At 37.5% G+C, this 17160-nt stretch overlaps 1 protein-coding gene and 1 non-coding gene across 4 annotated transcripts in view; one reads left to right on the top strand and one right to left on the bottom strand.

The window, feature by feature from the left end:
- EIF4G3 (eukaryotic translation initiation factor 4 gamma 3) overlaps positions 1 to 17160 on the top strand; it is a 399095-nt gene that overhangs the window by 22226 nt on the left and 359709 nt on the right. The gene's annotated exons all lie outside the window — the stretch shown is intronic.
- On the bottom strand, positions 14174 to 14280 carry LOC132354537 (U6 spliceosomal RNA). The gene has a single exon (XR_009499334.1). It is a non-coding gene; the product is annotated as a U6 spliceosomal RNA (small nuclear RNA).

Below are 17160 nucleotides of genomic sequence, written 5' to 3'. Positions count from 1 at the left end.
CTTTCTTTCTTTCTTTTAAACCTAACTTTCTGACAATGGTAGTTTCTTAAAGGTTAGTTTCAATTTGGAACCTGAAACCATGTCCATGAACTTATTTGTTTATTTGGTTGCGTTGGGTCTTCGTTGCTGCACGCCGGCTTTCTCTAGTTTGTCGAGCAGGAGCTACTCTTCATTACAGTGCACGGGCTTCTCATCGCGGTGGTTTCTCTTGTTGCCGAGCTCGGGCTTTAGGCACGTGGGCTTCAGTAGTTGTGGCTCGCGGGCTCTAGAGCGCAGGCTCAGTAGTTGTGGCGCACAGGCTTAGTTGCTCCGCGGCATGTGGGATTGAACCCTACATTGGCAGGCGGATAGTGTCCCTTGCATTGGCAGGCGGATTCTTAACCACTGCGCCACCAGGGAAGTCCCTCCATGAACTTCTCATGCACTTAAATCTGTTGGTTTGTATGGTACTTTGAATGGATCTTTTACCCATGCATGATTTTGTAGCATCATGCATTGATCATTTGGAAGATAATAGTTTTCAAATGTTGATAGATTTCATTATACAGTATTTGGGAAGTTTTTGAGCTCTTGGTGGTCAATACCAACTCAGCTGTGACTTATGAAGTCTGGAAGGATAATTGAAATTGCATTAGTAACCAGTCTTTGGGTTGGAGGGAAATGGATTTCATTTTCATGAAGAAGCTCCATGTTGATGACCCTGAAAATGGGGCATTTTATTGTTCTTGTGCTTTTTCCTAGTGTTAGCAGGTTTGATTATTCATTTAAGGGATGCAGAACTGGAAATAGTTGGCCTTTTCAAATAAATTTGTTAACCTGGAGGAATTTCTCTGATGGAATGTGCAGGTGTACTTTTGAACATGGCTGCTCTAAGTGCTTGGTTCCCTGTCAGTTATAGGTCTGGGAGTCTAGAACCTCTTCTAAACCTTTTAATTTCCTCATCCTCCAATTGAAGATGGATCTCAGCAGTGTCCATTTAGAGTCCTGGATCAGTTTTACCTCATGGAATTACTTTCAGTTCTTCCCCAGGCTCTACCACTGTTTTCTTTTCTTTGAGCTTAGTCTCTTTCACTAAACAGGTATCTAGGGTGAGACAGAGACTAAAATGAATTTCTTTTCCAAGTGGGATGAATGAGATGGTTTGACCTAGGATTTTGCTTCTTGTGTCCCTTGGTGATGAAACAGAAATTGGACTGTTGTTATAATAAACTTTGTTAAGGTTCTGAGGTCAACATATATCCAAGGATTACTTTGAAATCAGGCTTGGTTTTTTGTTTTTGTTTTATATAATATCATCTGCTTTTACAGAATTGTACTTTGGAAGTCAGTGTTTAAATAAAATTCTGATTGTTGTCATGTCATCATTTATAATAGCAAACCTTTTGAAACATTCTAAGGCCTAGTAATAGAGTTCTGGGCAAATTCTGGGCTCAATATCCATTGAAATACTATGTAACCCTTAAAAATGTTGCAAAACACTTACTGACATAAAAATGTCCACTTTGGGACTTACCTGGTGGTCCAGTGGCTAAGACTTCGAGCTCCCAAAGCTGGGGGCCCGGGTTCGATCCCTGGTCAGGGAACTAGATCCCACATGCCGCAACTAAGAGTTCACATGCTGAAACTAAAAAGATCCTGCATGCCACACCTAAAAACAATGGTCCTGTATGCCGCAACGAAGATCCCACGTGCCACAACTTAGACCCGATGCAGCCAAATAAATAAATAAATACTAAGAAAAAGTCCACATTTATTCTATGGAAGCCAGTTAAAAGTAGCATGTGTGATCAAATTTTATCTTAAAAAATATATAGAAAAAGTGCTTGCTTATACAACAGTGTTCATAGGGGCTATTTCTGGTTGCTGGTGAGATTGGGTGATTTTCATTTTCTTTCTGTGCTAAGTCTTTTTTTTTTTTTAATTTCTGAGATATACATTTTAAAGTAATAACTAGAATTATGACTTATAACATACCAGAACATATAAGATTTTTAGAAATTTCATGTAATGTCTGAAACATTTATAAACGTATTTCCATACAAATAACCCAAAGAAAGTTTAGTATTGTTTTTGTTTGTTTGTTTGTTTGTTTGTACTGCAGGTTCTTATCAGTCATCAATTTTATACACATCAGTGTGTACATGTCAATCCCAATCGCCCAATTCATCACACCACCATCCCCACCCCACTGCAGTTTTCCCCCCTTGGTGTCCATACGTTTGTTCTCTACGTCTGTGTCTCAACTTCTGCCCAGCAAACCGGTTCATCTGTACCATTTTTCTAGGTTCCACATACATGCGTTAATATACGATATTTGTTTTTCTCTTTCTGACTTACTTCACTCTGTATGACAGTCTCTAGATCCAGCCACGTCTCAACAAATGACTCAATTTCATTCCTTTTTATGGCTGAGTAATATTCCATTGTATATATGTACCACAACTTCTTTATCCATTCGTCTGTCGATGGGCATTTAGGTTGCTTCCATGACCTGGCTATTGTAAATAGTGCTACAGTGAACATTGGGGTGCATGTGTCTTTTTGAATTACGGTTTTCTCTGGGTATATGCCCAGTAGTGGGATAGCTGGATCATATGGTAAATCTAATTTTAGTTTTTTAAGGAACCTCCATACTGTTCTCCATAGTGGCTGTATCAATTTACATTCCCACCAACAGTGCAAGAGGGTTCCCTTTTCTCCACACCCTCTCCAGCATTTGTTGTTTGTAGATTTTCTGATGATGCCCATTCTAACTGGTGTGAGATGATACCTCATTATAGTTTTGATTTGCATTTCTCTAATAATTAGTGACGTTGAGCATCTTTTCATGTGCTTCTTGGCCATCTGTATGTCTTCTTTGGAGAAATGTCTATTTGGTCCTCTGCCCATTTTTGGATTGGGTTGTTTGTTTCTTTAATATTGAGCTGAATGAGCTGTTTATATATTTTGGAGATTAATCCTTTGTCCGTTGATTCATTTGCAAATATTTTCTCCCATTCTGAGGGTTGTCTTTTCGTCTTGTTTATGGTTTCCTTTGCTGTGCAAAAGCTTTGAAGTTTCATTAGGTCCCATTTGTTTATTTTTGTTTTTATTTCCATTACTCTAGAAGGTGGATCAAAAAAGATCTTGCTGTGATTTATGTCAAAGAGTGTTCTTCCTATGTTTTCCTCTAAGAGTTTTATAGTGTCCAGTCTTAACATTTAGGTCTCAAATCCATTTTGAGTTTATTTTTGTGTATGGTGTGAGGGAGTATTCTAATTTCATTCTTTTACATGTAGCTGTCCAGTTTTCTCAGCACCACTTATTGAAGAGACTGTCTTTTATCCATTGTATATCTTTGCCTCCTTTGTCATAGATTAGTTGAACATAGGTGCGTGGGTTTATCTCTGGGCTTTCTATCTTGTTCCGTTGATCTATGTTTCTGTTTTTGTGCCAGTGCCATATTGTCTTGATTACTGTAGCTTTGTAGTATAGTCTGAAGTCAGGGAGTCTGATTCCTCCAGCTCCGTTTTTTTCCCTCAAGACTGCTTTGGCTATTCGGTGTCTTTTGTGTCTCCATACAAATTTTAAGATGATTTCTTCTAGTTCCGTAAAAAATGCCATTGGTAATTTGATAGGGATTGCACTGAATCTGTAGATTGCTTTGGGTAGTATAGTCATTTTCACAATATTGATTCTTCCAATCCAAGAACATGGTCTATCTCTCCATCTGTTGGTATCATCTTTAATTTCTTTCATCAGTGTCTTATAGTTTTGTGCATACAGGTCTTTTGTCTCCCTAGGTAGGTTTTATTCTTTTTGTTGCAGTGGTAAATGGGAGTGTTTCCTTAATTTCTCTTTCAGCTTTTTCATCATTAGTGTATAGGAATGCAAGAGATTTCTGTGCATTAATTTTGTATCCTGCAACTTTACCAAATTCATTGATTAGCTCTAGTAGTTTTCTGGTGGCATTTTTAGGATTCTCTGTGTATAGTATCATGTCATCTGCAAACAGTGACAGTTTTACTTCTTCTTTTCCAATTTGTATTCCTTTTATTTCTTTTTCTTCTCTGATTGCCGTGACTAGGACTTCCAAAACTATGTTGAATAATAGTGGCGAGAGTGGACATCCTTGTCTCGTTCCTGATCTTAGAGGAAATGCTTTCAGTTTTTCATCGTTGAGAATGATGTTTGCTGTGGGTTTGTCATATATGGCCTTTATTATGTTGAGGTAGGTTCCCTCTATGCCCACTTTCTGGAGAGTTTTTATCATAAATGGGTGTTGAATTTTGTCAAAAGCCTTTTCTGCATCTATTGAGATGATCATATGGTTTTTATTCTTCAATTTGTTAATATGGTGTATCACATTGATTGATTTGCGTATATTGAAGAATCCTTGCATCCCTGGGATAAATCCCACTTGATCGTGGTGTATGATCCTTTTAATGTGTTGTTGGATTCTGTTTGCTAGTATTTTGTTGAGGATTTTTGCATCTCTATTCATCAGTGATATTGGTCTGTAATTTTCTTTTTTTCTAGTATCTTTTTCTGGTTTTGGTATCAGGGTGATGGTGGCCTCATAGAATGAGTTTGGGAGTGTTCCTTCCTCTGCAATTTTTTGGAAGAGTTTGAGAAGGATGGGTGTTAGCTCTTCTCTAAATGTTTGATAGAATTCACCTGTGAAGCCATCTGGTCCTGGACTTTTGTTTGTTGGAAGGTTTTTAATCATAGTTTCAATTTCATTACTTGTGATTGGTCTGTTCATATTTTTTGTTTCTTCCTGGTTCAGTCTTGGAAGGTTATACCTTTCTAAGAACTTGTCCATTTCTTCCAGGTTGTCCATTTTATTGGCATAGAGTTGCTTGTAGTAGTCTCTTAGGATGCTTTGTATTTCTGCGGTGTCTGTTGTAACTTCTCCTTTTTCATTTCTGATTTTATTGATGTGAGTCCTCTCCCTCTTTTTCTTGATGAGTCTGGCTAATGGCTTATCAATTTTGTTTATCTTCTCAAAGAACCAGCTTTTAGTTTTATTGATCTTTGCTATTGTTTTCTTTGTTTCTATTTCATTTATTTCTGCTCTGATCTTTATGATTTCTTTCCTTCTGCTAACTTTGGGTTTTGTTTGTTCTTCTTTCTCTAGTTCCTTTAGGTGTAAGGTTAGATTGTTTACTTGAGATTTTTCTTGTTTCTTGTGGTAGGCTTGTACTATAAACTTCCCTCTTAGAACTGCTTTTGCTGCATCCCATAGGTTTTGGATTGTCGTGTTTTCATTGTCATTTGTCTCTAGGTATTTTTTGATTTCCTCTTTGATTTCTTCAGTGATCTCTTGGTTATTTAGTAACGTATTGTTTATGTGCTAAGTCATTTTTGTTTACATTAACCACATATCAGTTTAAAAAAAAAATAAATTTATTTATTTATTTTTGGCTGCATTGGGTCTTCGTTGCTGTGCACAGGCTTTCTCTAGTTGCGGCGTGCGGGGGCTACTCTTTGTTGCAGTGCACGGGCTTTCTCATTGCGCTCGCTTCTCTTGTCGCAGAGCACGGACTCTAGGCACGCGGGCTTCAGTAGTTGTGGCTTGTGGGCTCAGTAATTGTGGCTCACGGGCTTCAGTAGTTGTGGCACACGGGCTCTAAAGCGCAGGCTCAGTGGTTGTGGCGCACGGGCTTAGTTACTCTGTGGCATGTGGGATCTTCCCGGACCAGGGCTCGAACCTGTGTCCCCTGCATTGGCAGGCAGATTCTTAACCACTGCTCCCCCAGGGAAGCCCCCACATATCACTTTTATAATCAGAAAAGTAAAGCAATTTCTACTTTGCAAAATGAAACTAAGCTAAAATGTGACTCCTTGCAAGTTTCTCACTAAGCAAAGACAGGTTAAATTACATTCATTATTTTAAGAGTGAAGAGGATTTAAAATACATTTGTAGTTTTTTAACAGGGAATCAAGGGAGAGAGGGAGCGTTTTTTTGTTAATTATTAGTTAAGTAAAAACTTATGAATTGTGTTCCCCATGCATTCTGATTAAATTGATCTTTACCGTAATAGTAATGCTTATGCCGATCTTCCCAAATTTGTTTTCATGATACCAAGAGAAGCGGCTTAAATTACTTTGAAAGAGGCATCATTTAAAAAAAAAAAAAAAGCCGTACTTTTAATGATGTGGCAGATTAGTGCAACATTTTTTATGATACATCTTATTTGTTACAGAGTTTCCTTTTTAAAGTCCTTTGCCATCTTGTCCTTGCTGTCCTGGCTTTCATCTGGGGCTACAGCAGGGCTGAGCCAAACATGGCTGCTGCTGCAGCATGGGCAGACGTAGTATAGGATTCAGCTGCTGTGGTTCCTGTGACGAAGCAGGAGGAGAAGCCTGGAGAGCGTGCTCTAGGTCAGGATTCTCTTAAAGCTTGTTGCCAGGAGAATTGGACTTTTCTCGTGGAGGAGATACTACATTTCAGATTCTGCTGTTGAGAGGGAATGCCACTGTGTATTGGGATTTATAGCCTTAGCAGGGGAACCACCCATTCTCTGCCGAAGTGAGAAATCTTAGCATATGCTGTCATTTGCCAGGCAGGATTGGCCATTTTTAGAAAGCAGCAAGGCTTACCTGTCTGTTTCAGTTGATGACAGAGAAGTGTCCAGAATGACAGTGATTTCTGGCTTGGTGGGTAAATTTACTAAATGGGTAGCATTTCTCTCAGGGGCAGACTGGGTGGCATAGAGTAGAGGATTAAAATGGTCTGTCCCCATGTGCAGCTTGTGTGAGGATTACTGTATCACATCAAAAGTAAACCTAAAATGCTGAGTAAGAGATGGGGAGTGGTTTGAGTGGAGACTTGAAGTTGCTGTTCGTGCTGCTTAGGCTGCTCCCTAGAGTGAATGCACTGCCATTTGGATGGGGCGTATTTGTGCCTGAGTTTCTGTCCTTTCTGCCTGTGACTGGAGACGGGCACGATGTAGGATATGCTGCTTGACAACCAGTAAGATATGATATATCTGGATGGATAGTAACAAAGCTTCATTCATTTCTCTGTTTAATATGATGAAGAGAAAAGGCTTTTAAAAAAGAAAAAAGCTCCCTGCCACAGAAAAGCCATATGTGATCATTGTAAAAATCACAGGGAAAAAAGAAAAAAAATCACTTGTAACTTTACCACCCATTGATAATTATTGTTAGCATTTTGATATATTTCCTTGGAGGAGTTTTTAAATGTATATATGTTTATGTATACATGTGTTGGCATATGTGTTTATGTACATATACTCATATGTGCATAGCTGCAAATCATACTGTGAATATTATTTTTTCTATTTTAACATATTGATACATTCCCATTTCAATAAAAAATTTGAGAAGGCTTCCTTAATGGTTTTATAACATTTCTGTATATGGCTGTACCACAGTATTCTTAAAGCACATTGCTTATCACTGGATTATTCAGTTAACAATTTTGTTATTAAAAGAAATGCTGGGCTTCCCTGGTGGCGCAGTGGTTGAGAATCTGCCTGCCAATGCAGGGGACACGGGTTCGAGCCCTGGTCTGGGAAGATCCCACATGCCGCAGAGCAACTAGGCCCGTGAGCCACAACTACTGAGCCTACACGTCTGGAGCCTGTGCTCCGCAACAAGAGAGGACATGACAGTGAGAGGCCCACGCACCGCGATGAAGAGTGGTCCCCACTCACCGCAACTAGAGAAAGCCCTCGCACGGGGGCGAGGACCCAACACAGCCAAAAATAAATAAATTAATTAATTAAAAAAAAAAAAACTCCTGTCTAGACTATAAAAATAAACCTGAAAATTTAATCAACATTAAAAAAAAAAAAAAACCAACTTGGTGCCTTCAAATGATAATCACTTATTAAAAAAAAAAAAAAAAGAAATGCTGAGACTAACATCTTTGTGTATAATGTTTTTCAATATTTCAGATATTTGTTCAATAAAGTAAAAATTACTGGATCAGCAGGTGTGAACATTAGGATAATTGATGCATATTGCCCTATTTTTACCAGCATTAAATATTCTTTTAACTTTTGTTAATTTGATAGGTGAAAATTATATACAGTTTTAATTTGCATTCTTAGATTACTTATAAGATTTAGTTGTTTTCTCCCATGTTTATTAGCTTTTATTTACTGTTTTGAAAATTATCTGTTTATATGCTAGTTTCATGTCTTTATTCAGATCTTAGTTTAGTTTCAAAACAGTCAAGTAATGCATGTGTATTATAAAGAATACAGATTATATTGATTTATACCTTTATATTATATATTTAAAAATAATTAAAAACCTTTTTCACTTCCACTTCCATTATTAGCAGCTATAACAGTTGACAGTTCAGCATCTCTCTTCTTACAGATCTTTTTGTATGCATTTACAAATTGAGAGAAAGAGGAAGGGGAAAAGGGAAGAGTGTCAGGGAGTGGGAGAGAGGTGGAGGTTTTTAGAGGATGGCCTCTGGAGCTGGACTCTGTGATTTGTATCCTAACTGCTGGAAGTGTGAAGTGTGATCTTGGAGGATTTCGAGTCCCATAGATGATAGTCCCAGCTCCCATGGTTTAGTGGCTGTGTACCTTGGGAAAAATGATTTAACCTTTTTGTGTCCCAGTGTCCTCATGTAAAAGGGTTAATTATAGACTCTAGTGCCTAAGGTTGTTGTGAGGATTAAAGTAGTTATACCTATAAGGTACTTAAAATGGTACCTGGCACTTTGTGTTATATAGTAGTAAACAGCTATTACTATTATATTACTTGCGTAACAAGATTATAAGTGGGATTATACTGCACATGCTTAGTGATTGCTTTTTCATGTATTGTATAAATCTTTCCCATGTTGATACATGTAGATTATTCTATAGTTGTACCATAATTCATTTAACTCTTTCGTATTGATGGATATATGTATAGTTTCTAGGCTTTTTTGTGTGTGTTAAAATGTATAGTGCATATCCTTATACCTATGTGTGAGTATTTTAGTAGGATGGAGTCCTATAAATAGAATTGCTGAATTGAAGAGTATGTAAATAAACATTTGGCGATTACTTTTTTAATATCTAAGAATTTTTGTTTTCTCTCCTTTTCTGTGTGTAGCAGATGCGTCTTATTTTATGATTGGAATAGTATCTTGTATCCTTTCATAGGTACTAATTGGAAATTAAAAAAATCTTTTTCTGTTCCCTGCGCCATCTCACTCCCTCCAAGGTTGGTTCTGTTTATTCATCTTGGTTCTTTACTTTCTTAATGTCTGGTGATTATTTAGTTTCCATTCGTGTTTATGAATGGAAGATGAGGTAGATTAGTAGAGTTGACAGATGGATTTCCTGCAGTTGGGTAACAGGCCTCAAAGGTTGTCTTTAAGTGTTGTGGGTGGCGCCTGACACCAAGGACATTTTACTGAATTTGTGCCTTTATTTGCTCTTGGAATAAATTTTTTAAAGGACCGAATTACTAATAAAAGTAGACTGATTTCTGTTAAGTCATGTTAACAAGTTGGTAGTATAGTCAGCATTTTATATATTTGCATATTGTCTGTGTTTTGTGGAGTTTCTCATGTACAGTATTTTCCAGATACATTTCAGTTATGATTTTGGACTCATATCTTCTCACAGTTGGAGACTGTGAAGTGGAAATCCTAAAATATCTTTTTTAAAAAAATAAATATATTTATTTAATTTTATTTTTGACTGCCTTGGGTCTTCCTGCTCACGGACTTTTCTCTAGTTGGGGCAAGCAGGGGCTAACTCTTTGTTGCTCTGTGTGGGCTTCTCATTGCGGTGGCTTCTCTTGTTGCAGAGCACGGGCTCTAGGCGTGCGAGCTTCAGTAGTTGTGGTGCGTGGGCTCAGTAGTTGTGGGTCGCAGGCTGTAGAGCGCAGGCTCAGAAGTTGTGGTGCAAGGGCTTAGTTGCTCCGTGGCATGTGGGATCTTCCCGGGCCAGGGATTGAACCCTGCATTGGCAGGTGGATTCTTAACTACTGCGCCACCAAGGAAGTCTGCTAACAACTTTTTTGCTCTTAATTCCTTAGCTGAAGAGCTTAGTTGAAGCTTCAAAGCGTTCATAAAACAAGGAAGTAATTAACCATCTTTCAGTCCTAACCCTGAATATGTCTGCTTTTTTTCAGATCCCATTTTGTGCAGTTTGTTGATTGGTCTTGTTTTCAAATGGTCATCTTCACTGTCATCTGTTGCTAAAAACTGCTTTCTCTTATTTTTATCTTTTTATAACCTGCCTCATAAATAATTCTGCCCAAGCTATTGGAACCTTGAATTTTAGTGAAATGAAGAACATTTTATTGTTCCTTCTCTTCTCTTATATTAGTTTATTCCCATCTTTGCAATTTGAAAATCAATTTGTTAACTGTTTTGTCATTGTGTTGGTTATCCACAGATGTCTAGAAAACATTTTATTTTCCTGACAAAGACATATTGTGATACACTCTTGATGAGAGAAGTCAGTGTAAAACAAATTGGGAGGATGTGTTTAAGAATGTGAGAAGTATTAATTTTTTCAGTCATTGAAAACTAAAGTTAGTTAATATTTTCATTAGACTTGATTGACCCAAGTAAGTAATCTTTTACTTTTTTTTTAATTGAAGAAAATGCCAACTTAATTAGCATAATTTTAGGGATGTGTTAAAGCTAGGATAGTAGTTCTCGATTTAGGCTGCTCATTGGAATAATTTTTATAACTTAAAAAATATACAGACATCTTCTGAATCATATTTTGGAGTTGAAGTTTTAGATATATAATTAAAGTTAAGACTCCTAGCCTAGAAAATTGAAATGGTCAATTGTGAGTTAATTAGGTCTTACGTATTATATAAATGACATTAAATTAGCTTAATTATTTGGATTGTACCTTTTCTGAGAGCTTTGAGTACTAGCATGTTGCTTGTTGTTGGATTTGAAGTCTCTTCTTTGTTAAGATTCTTGATTTTTAATGATCAAGAAATGAATGATTCCTTTACTTCTCAGTAGACAAGTCCTTTAAGTTTCATTTGTAGATTCATACTGAAATAGGATTTGGCAGATGACTAGAGGAAGATGTTCATATCTTTTGAAATAGGTTGGTTCTGAGACCTGGTAAAAAGTTAAAGGGCAAACCAGGCATTTTGCACCTGACATCCTCTTAGAACTTAAAATATTTTATTACCAGTATCCGATTGGTCATATTGACAAACTAATGGACACTGACAGCCTTTATCTGTTTTCTTTCCTGTTATGAAGCGCTGTGCGGCTTGCGGGATCTCAGTTCCCCAGTCAGGGATTGAACCTGGGCCACGGCAGTGAAAGCCTGGAATCCTAACCATTAGGCCACCAGGGAACTCCGTGAAGTGAACTTTCTTAATCCAGCAAAGCTTATTGTGTGCAACGCATAGTCCTGCCCCTGTTGTTATTGAGGATTATTGGGATTACCGTAAACCTGCCTAGAAATTTTATTTATTTATTTAAAAATATTTATTTATTTATTTATTTATTTTTGGCTGTGTTGGGTCTTCGTTGCTGCGTGGGCTTTCTCTAGTTGCGGCGAGCGGGGGTTACTCTTCGTTGTGGTGCCCGGGCTTCTCATCGTGGTGGCTTCTCTTGTTGCGGAGCATGGGCTCTAGGTGCGTGGACTTCAGTAGTTGTGGCACGTGGGCTTAGTTACTCCGCGGCATGTGGAATCTTCCTGGACCAGGGATCGAACCCATGTCCCCTGCATTGGCAGGCGGATTCTCAACCTAATGGAGCAGATATAAAAGCTTTCTTATAACTTTAGGTGTAAGAAATTAGGTGTAAGAAATTAGATATATAAAATTCCTACAAGGGAGAGATTCGTGCCCTTTGAAAAACAAAATTCAGTGTTTATTTAAGAATACGAGGCTGAGGACACTCCAAGCTACATAAGTATTATGTCAAAAAAATATATTTGTCAGTCTTTCTCTGTTTTAATAACATCTTTGGATTTATTGCCTTGAATTTGCTTTTGCTCATAGTGAAGTAATAAGAGAACTTAAAATTACTTTCTTCTGTATTTTTATTTATAGGTCATGGAAATGAAAATCAGTTAAGAAGCAGAAACACTCTTACTGTGGTTTTCATTCAGATAACATTTTCAGAGTGACAGAAGTGATTTCATTTTTTTTTCTTTTTTTTTTTTTTTTAAAGTTTAATTTTTATTTATTTATTTATTTATGGCTGTGTTGGGTCTTTGTTTCTGTGCGAGGGCTTCTCCAGTTGTGGCAAGTGGGGGCCACTCTTCATCGCGGTGCGCAGGCCTCTCATTATCGCGGCCTCTCTTGTTGCGGAGCACAGGCTCCAGACGCGCAGGCTCAGTAATTGTGGCTCACGGGCCCAGTTGCTCCGCGGCATGTGGGATCCTCCCAGACCAGGGCTCGAACCTGTATCCCCCGCACCAGCAGGCAGACTCCCAACCACTGTGCCACCAGGGAAGCCCATGTGATTTCATTTTTGAGAAGCAAATTATTTCTCTCCCCTTAGTTCACTTTCATTGTTTATACTCTTAACTTGTCATTGGAATTATGTTTCCATTGAAAAAAACTAGTAAATATTCTACTTTCAGTTTTAGCTGCCTGTATTTGTGGCTTTATTGAAATCTATTCTGACTAGTAGGAATAAATAGATTCTGACTATGAGAATAAATAATTTATGTGATTATATTATGGAAAGAAAAAGTAAACTGCCAGTGAAAGCATTTAAATAATATATTAGGGTTTGTAAGGGGAAACTTAGGGTCTCTTACACAAGACAGAACTTTGGTTGAGAGTTTCTTGACCTTTTACTATTACTTATCATTCCCTTTTAAGTATAGACTATTTTGATATTTTGGATAATATGCCATAATTCTGTAAAAAAACTAGAAGTTTCTGGCTTTCTGTGCACGCTGCTTTTTGTTTTCCCTTACCTGTTTGGTCTGCTTCTAACATCTCTTCTTTTCTGTAGGTTATTTTACTTCTGTGTGCTCAGTCTCTTTCTCTGTAAAATTGGTTAACTAGACTAAACTAATTCCAAAATCCTTTTTGACCTTTTTATTAGCCTATGATTAGGGTAAAAATAATCTCATATATTCTTTTTTTCACCTTCCTAGAGTATGGGCAGCAGCCCTTTTTGTTACTAAGGGCTTTCTTTTAGGCACAACAGTGAAATATGTGGGAGAAGGGGGTTAGTTGATAATGAAACTTTAGCAATAAAGAATTATCAGAAAAGTTTGAAACATAGTTGATATTAGAGACAGTCTTGCAGAAGAACTCCTTTCCTTTGGTTGTATTGTTTACTATTGGAATTTGATGCACATTTAAAACATTTTTCTTTCTACCTTTTCTCTCTTAGAATAATAATCCTGTTAGGAAATGCCTCCAGAATCAAAGGACACTCCAGGCAGTGTCCAATAGAACTTTCTGTGATGTTGAAAACATTCTGTGTCTACACTGTCCAATATGGCAGCCACTAACCATAGGTAGCAACGAGCACTTGAAAGGTGGCAAGTGTGACTGAGGAACTAAATTTTAAAATTTCATTTAATTTTAATTAAGTTTATATTTAAATAGCTACATGTGGCTAGAGGCTGCCACATTGGACAGCATAGCTCCATATTATCCATTCAACCAGCAGATTTTTTTTGAGCACTCAGAGATACGCCCAGCATTGTGTTAGGTGCCAGAGATATTAGGGTCCTGCAATGTGGTGAGGGAGAGATGATTAAAGAGATAAGTGTGATATGTGTGATAGTTGCTGTATTAAAGAAAGGCACAGGGTTCTCTAGGACCATAGATACTGGTTCTTACCTAATCCAGGCTGAGGGTGGGTCACTTTGGGGGTGCTCTTATTCATTGAGGTGCACGGGCTTCTCATTGTGGTGGCTTCTCTCATTGCGGAGCACGGGCTCTAGGCATGCAGGCTTCAGTAGTTGTGGCTTGTGGGCTCTAGAGCACAGGCTCAGTAGTTGTGGTGCACGGGCTTAGTTGCTCCGTGGCATGTGGGATCTTCCCAGACCAGGGCTCGAACCCATGTCCCCTGCATTGGCAGGCGGATTCTTAACCACTGGAACGCCAGGGAGGTCCAAAGTGGTTACCTTTATTTTTTTATTTTTTATTTTTTTTCTCTTTTATTTTTTGTTTATTTACTTTTAACATCTTTATTGGAGTGTAATTGCTTTACAATGTTGTGTTAGTTTCTGCTGTATAACAAAGTGAATCAAAAAATATGGAACGCTTCACGAATTTGTGTGTAATCCTTGCGCCAGGGCCATGCTAATCTTCTCTGCGTTGTTCCAATTTTAGTATATGTGCTGCCGAAGTGAGCGCTCAAAGTGGTTACTCTTAAGTGGGTGCAGTTTAGGCAGTTTTTCAAAGGCCACGTCTTGCTCTCAAATAACATTTTGTTTGTGTTATAAAGTACTGGCAAGGAGGCTGTCTTGGTTCTGTGATTCCTGGAATATATATTATGGACATCCTTGGGGTCAAATTTCCTGGGCTTTGGGACTTTTACATATGAATATTGAGTGGAAGAGTAATAGTTCTTTAGCTTCTTTAGTACTGATCTTTATTTAAGTTCTTCTAGAGATGAGGGAATGCCTAGTCATGTCTTAGGGCCCCTGGATGTCATTTGTAGTCTCTCTGGGTCCATTTATAGTCTCTTTGGTTTGATCTATTTAGAACCTTCTCAGCCACGTAAGTCTCCTTGGCTTGGGAAAGGAGGGCCTTTGGAATTCTCTCTTTGCTCTTACGCTGGTCCTTCGGGTGACTCTTGAGGAACTCAGGTCAGTGTGAGTCACGTACCTAATGAATTAATTTTCATGGCCTCTCTAGATACTAAAGAGCAAGAGCTTTGACTTTTAGCCCCAGAGGTCAGATTCTGTAAGAATGCACTTACACGTAATTTAAATGAATTGAGCGCTCATAAGTAAATGCCTTGTTTTTAGGATGTTTTGAAGTTTACTTCTCTGTAATTATAAAAAGAGCTTGGGTTTTGATGCTGTGGTATGGTTTTGATGATCTGTGGTATACTGGGCTATTTCTAGTGTAATTCAGTGTAATAGGAGGAGGAACAATTTTACTGAATATTAATTAACCTAGAAAAGTAACGTTTGTGGTTTCAGTTTGTTGGGTTAATGAGTGTCATTGTCAGACCATAAACACATGCCCTAGGTAATTAGAATTCTGACAACATAGATCCTTTCTTTCTTCATGTTTGATTTTTAAAAAGATTGAATTTAGATATGGTTATAGGTTACTTTAGCTAATATTTTTGAAATTTCAATCTAAGCTTCAGATTTAGCTAATCCTTACTGAATACTTTTGAAGTGCATTATGTATTCAGTTTTAATTTTTTTTATGGATTATTTGTTGGGTGGAAATATGTAAACCAGCTGTGTAATTTTAGATTTTCTAGTAACCATGTTACAAAGTGAAAACAGGTAAAATCAATTTTAATAACATACTTACCCAGTGTATCCAAAATATTATCATTTCAAGATGTGATCATTATAAAAATTATTAGTGAGATACTGTATTTTACATTCTTTCTTTGTACCTAAGTCTTTGCACTCCAGTGTATATTTTACACTTATAGCACATCCACCTTGTGGTAGCTGTATTTCAAGTGCTCTATAGCCCCATGTGGCTTAGAGGTTACCTAGTGAATAATGCAGTTCTGTAGTATATAGAAAGGTTAAATACTGCTTTCCTGTCTGCTTTCAGAGAAGACCGGGACTAGCAGAACTGGGGGCAAGGGAAGGGATAAAGAGGAGGAGCTATATGGCAGAGAGTACCAATCAATAGGGTGATACTTCACACCTCTTTCCAGCTGGGTTAGTTGCTCTACTACCAGCTATAGATAAACTTATTATTTATTTTCTTTACTGAACTAAATGCTTAAGGCAGGAATCATGTTTTTTGTTTCTATTTCTCTCGGGTCCGTTAGTGCTAGGCACAAAGTAGACACTAATAAATAATGTTTACTGGAAGTCTATACTGAGAACAGGAAGCTTTAAACACTGCCTCTGAAGATTTTTGGCATGATTTATTGCATTTCTGGGAGCTAGACATGTTTTTCACCTATGTTAGTTATACATGTATCCATTCCCAAGGTTATTCCACAAATTAGGAGTGGAAGGAAATGTATACACTGTCAGGAATAAGTACACATGTGAAGACCTACAGTTTGTAAATACTGACATACAATGTCATATTTTTTGCATTTTTGTACTTTAGCAGTTGCCACTAATAATAACTAACATTTGATGAACATGTGGACTGTTCATTTTTTGTCCCACTTCGTTTTCATAATACTACTGTGGATAGGTAGGTGGGATTGACCTCACTGTAAAAATGATGAAAATGGGTTATACTGTCTTTTGTCACAAAAGGCATTTACTTGTCGTGGTTGGAGTTAGTGTGTAAGTTTAGTGTATGTGGTGGGATATAGTTCTTCTTCTAGAAACTGCAGTAATAGTATGGTAATGATTATTTACGTTTGTGTTCAGGGAGATAAAGAGTGACATCTGGTTTGAAAACTTAAAAGATGTATTTTGAAATACTGCAGATACTATACAGAAGTGCACTGTAGTATAGCAAACCCAAGTATCCATCAACCAGCTTCACAAACAAAACATTATCAGTATATTTAAAGACCTCAGCATGTACCCCTCCTTTATCACTTGATTCTTTCATTAGAGGTAACTGTTATCCTGAATTTGGGATTTATTAGTGCAGTGTATTTCTTTTATATTTACTACCTACTTATATTTGAGTTTTCTAAATCTTTTTAGTTTTAATTCAGTTGTGGAAGAAATCAGAATTATTAAATCTAAATTGTTTTGTGTGTAATTTTTCATCCTGTGAGGATTTTCTGAACTTACTTCCAACTTTGTATTTCTGTATAGAGTTATTAAGTCATTTTGACTGAGAAGTTGCAAGGTTTTGTTTGAAAGAGCTAATCTAAGTATTATTAGCCAACATTTTGAGCAATTAAGATTTTGGGGGACTTCCCTGCTGGTCCAGTGGTTAGAACTCCAAGCTTCCACTGCAGGCTGCACGGGTTTGATCCCTGGTCAGGGAAGTAAGATCCTGCATGCTGTGGGGAGCGGCCAAAAAGCAAAAGATTTTTGTCCCCTAAAGGGTAGGGACAAGACCATTTCAAATTATTTTGCACAGTGAAGTATAATTCTTACGTGAGGTTTTTAT

This window comes from Balaenoptera ricei, chromosome 1 (genome assembly GCF_028023285.1).
Source record: "Balaenoptera ricei isolate mBalRic1 chromosome 1, mBalRic1.hap2, whole genome shotgun sequence".
Taxonomy (NCBI): Eukaryota; Metazoa; Chordata; class Mammalia; order Artiodactyla; family Balaenopteridae; genus Balaenoptera; species Balaenoptera ricei.
Note: the sequence above shows the minus strand (reverse complement) of the source record. Positions and strands in the feature narration are given on the sequence as shown.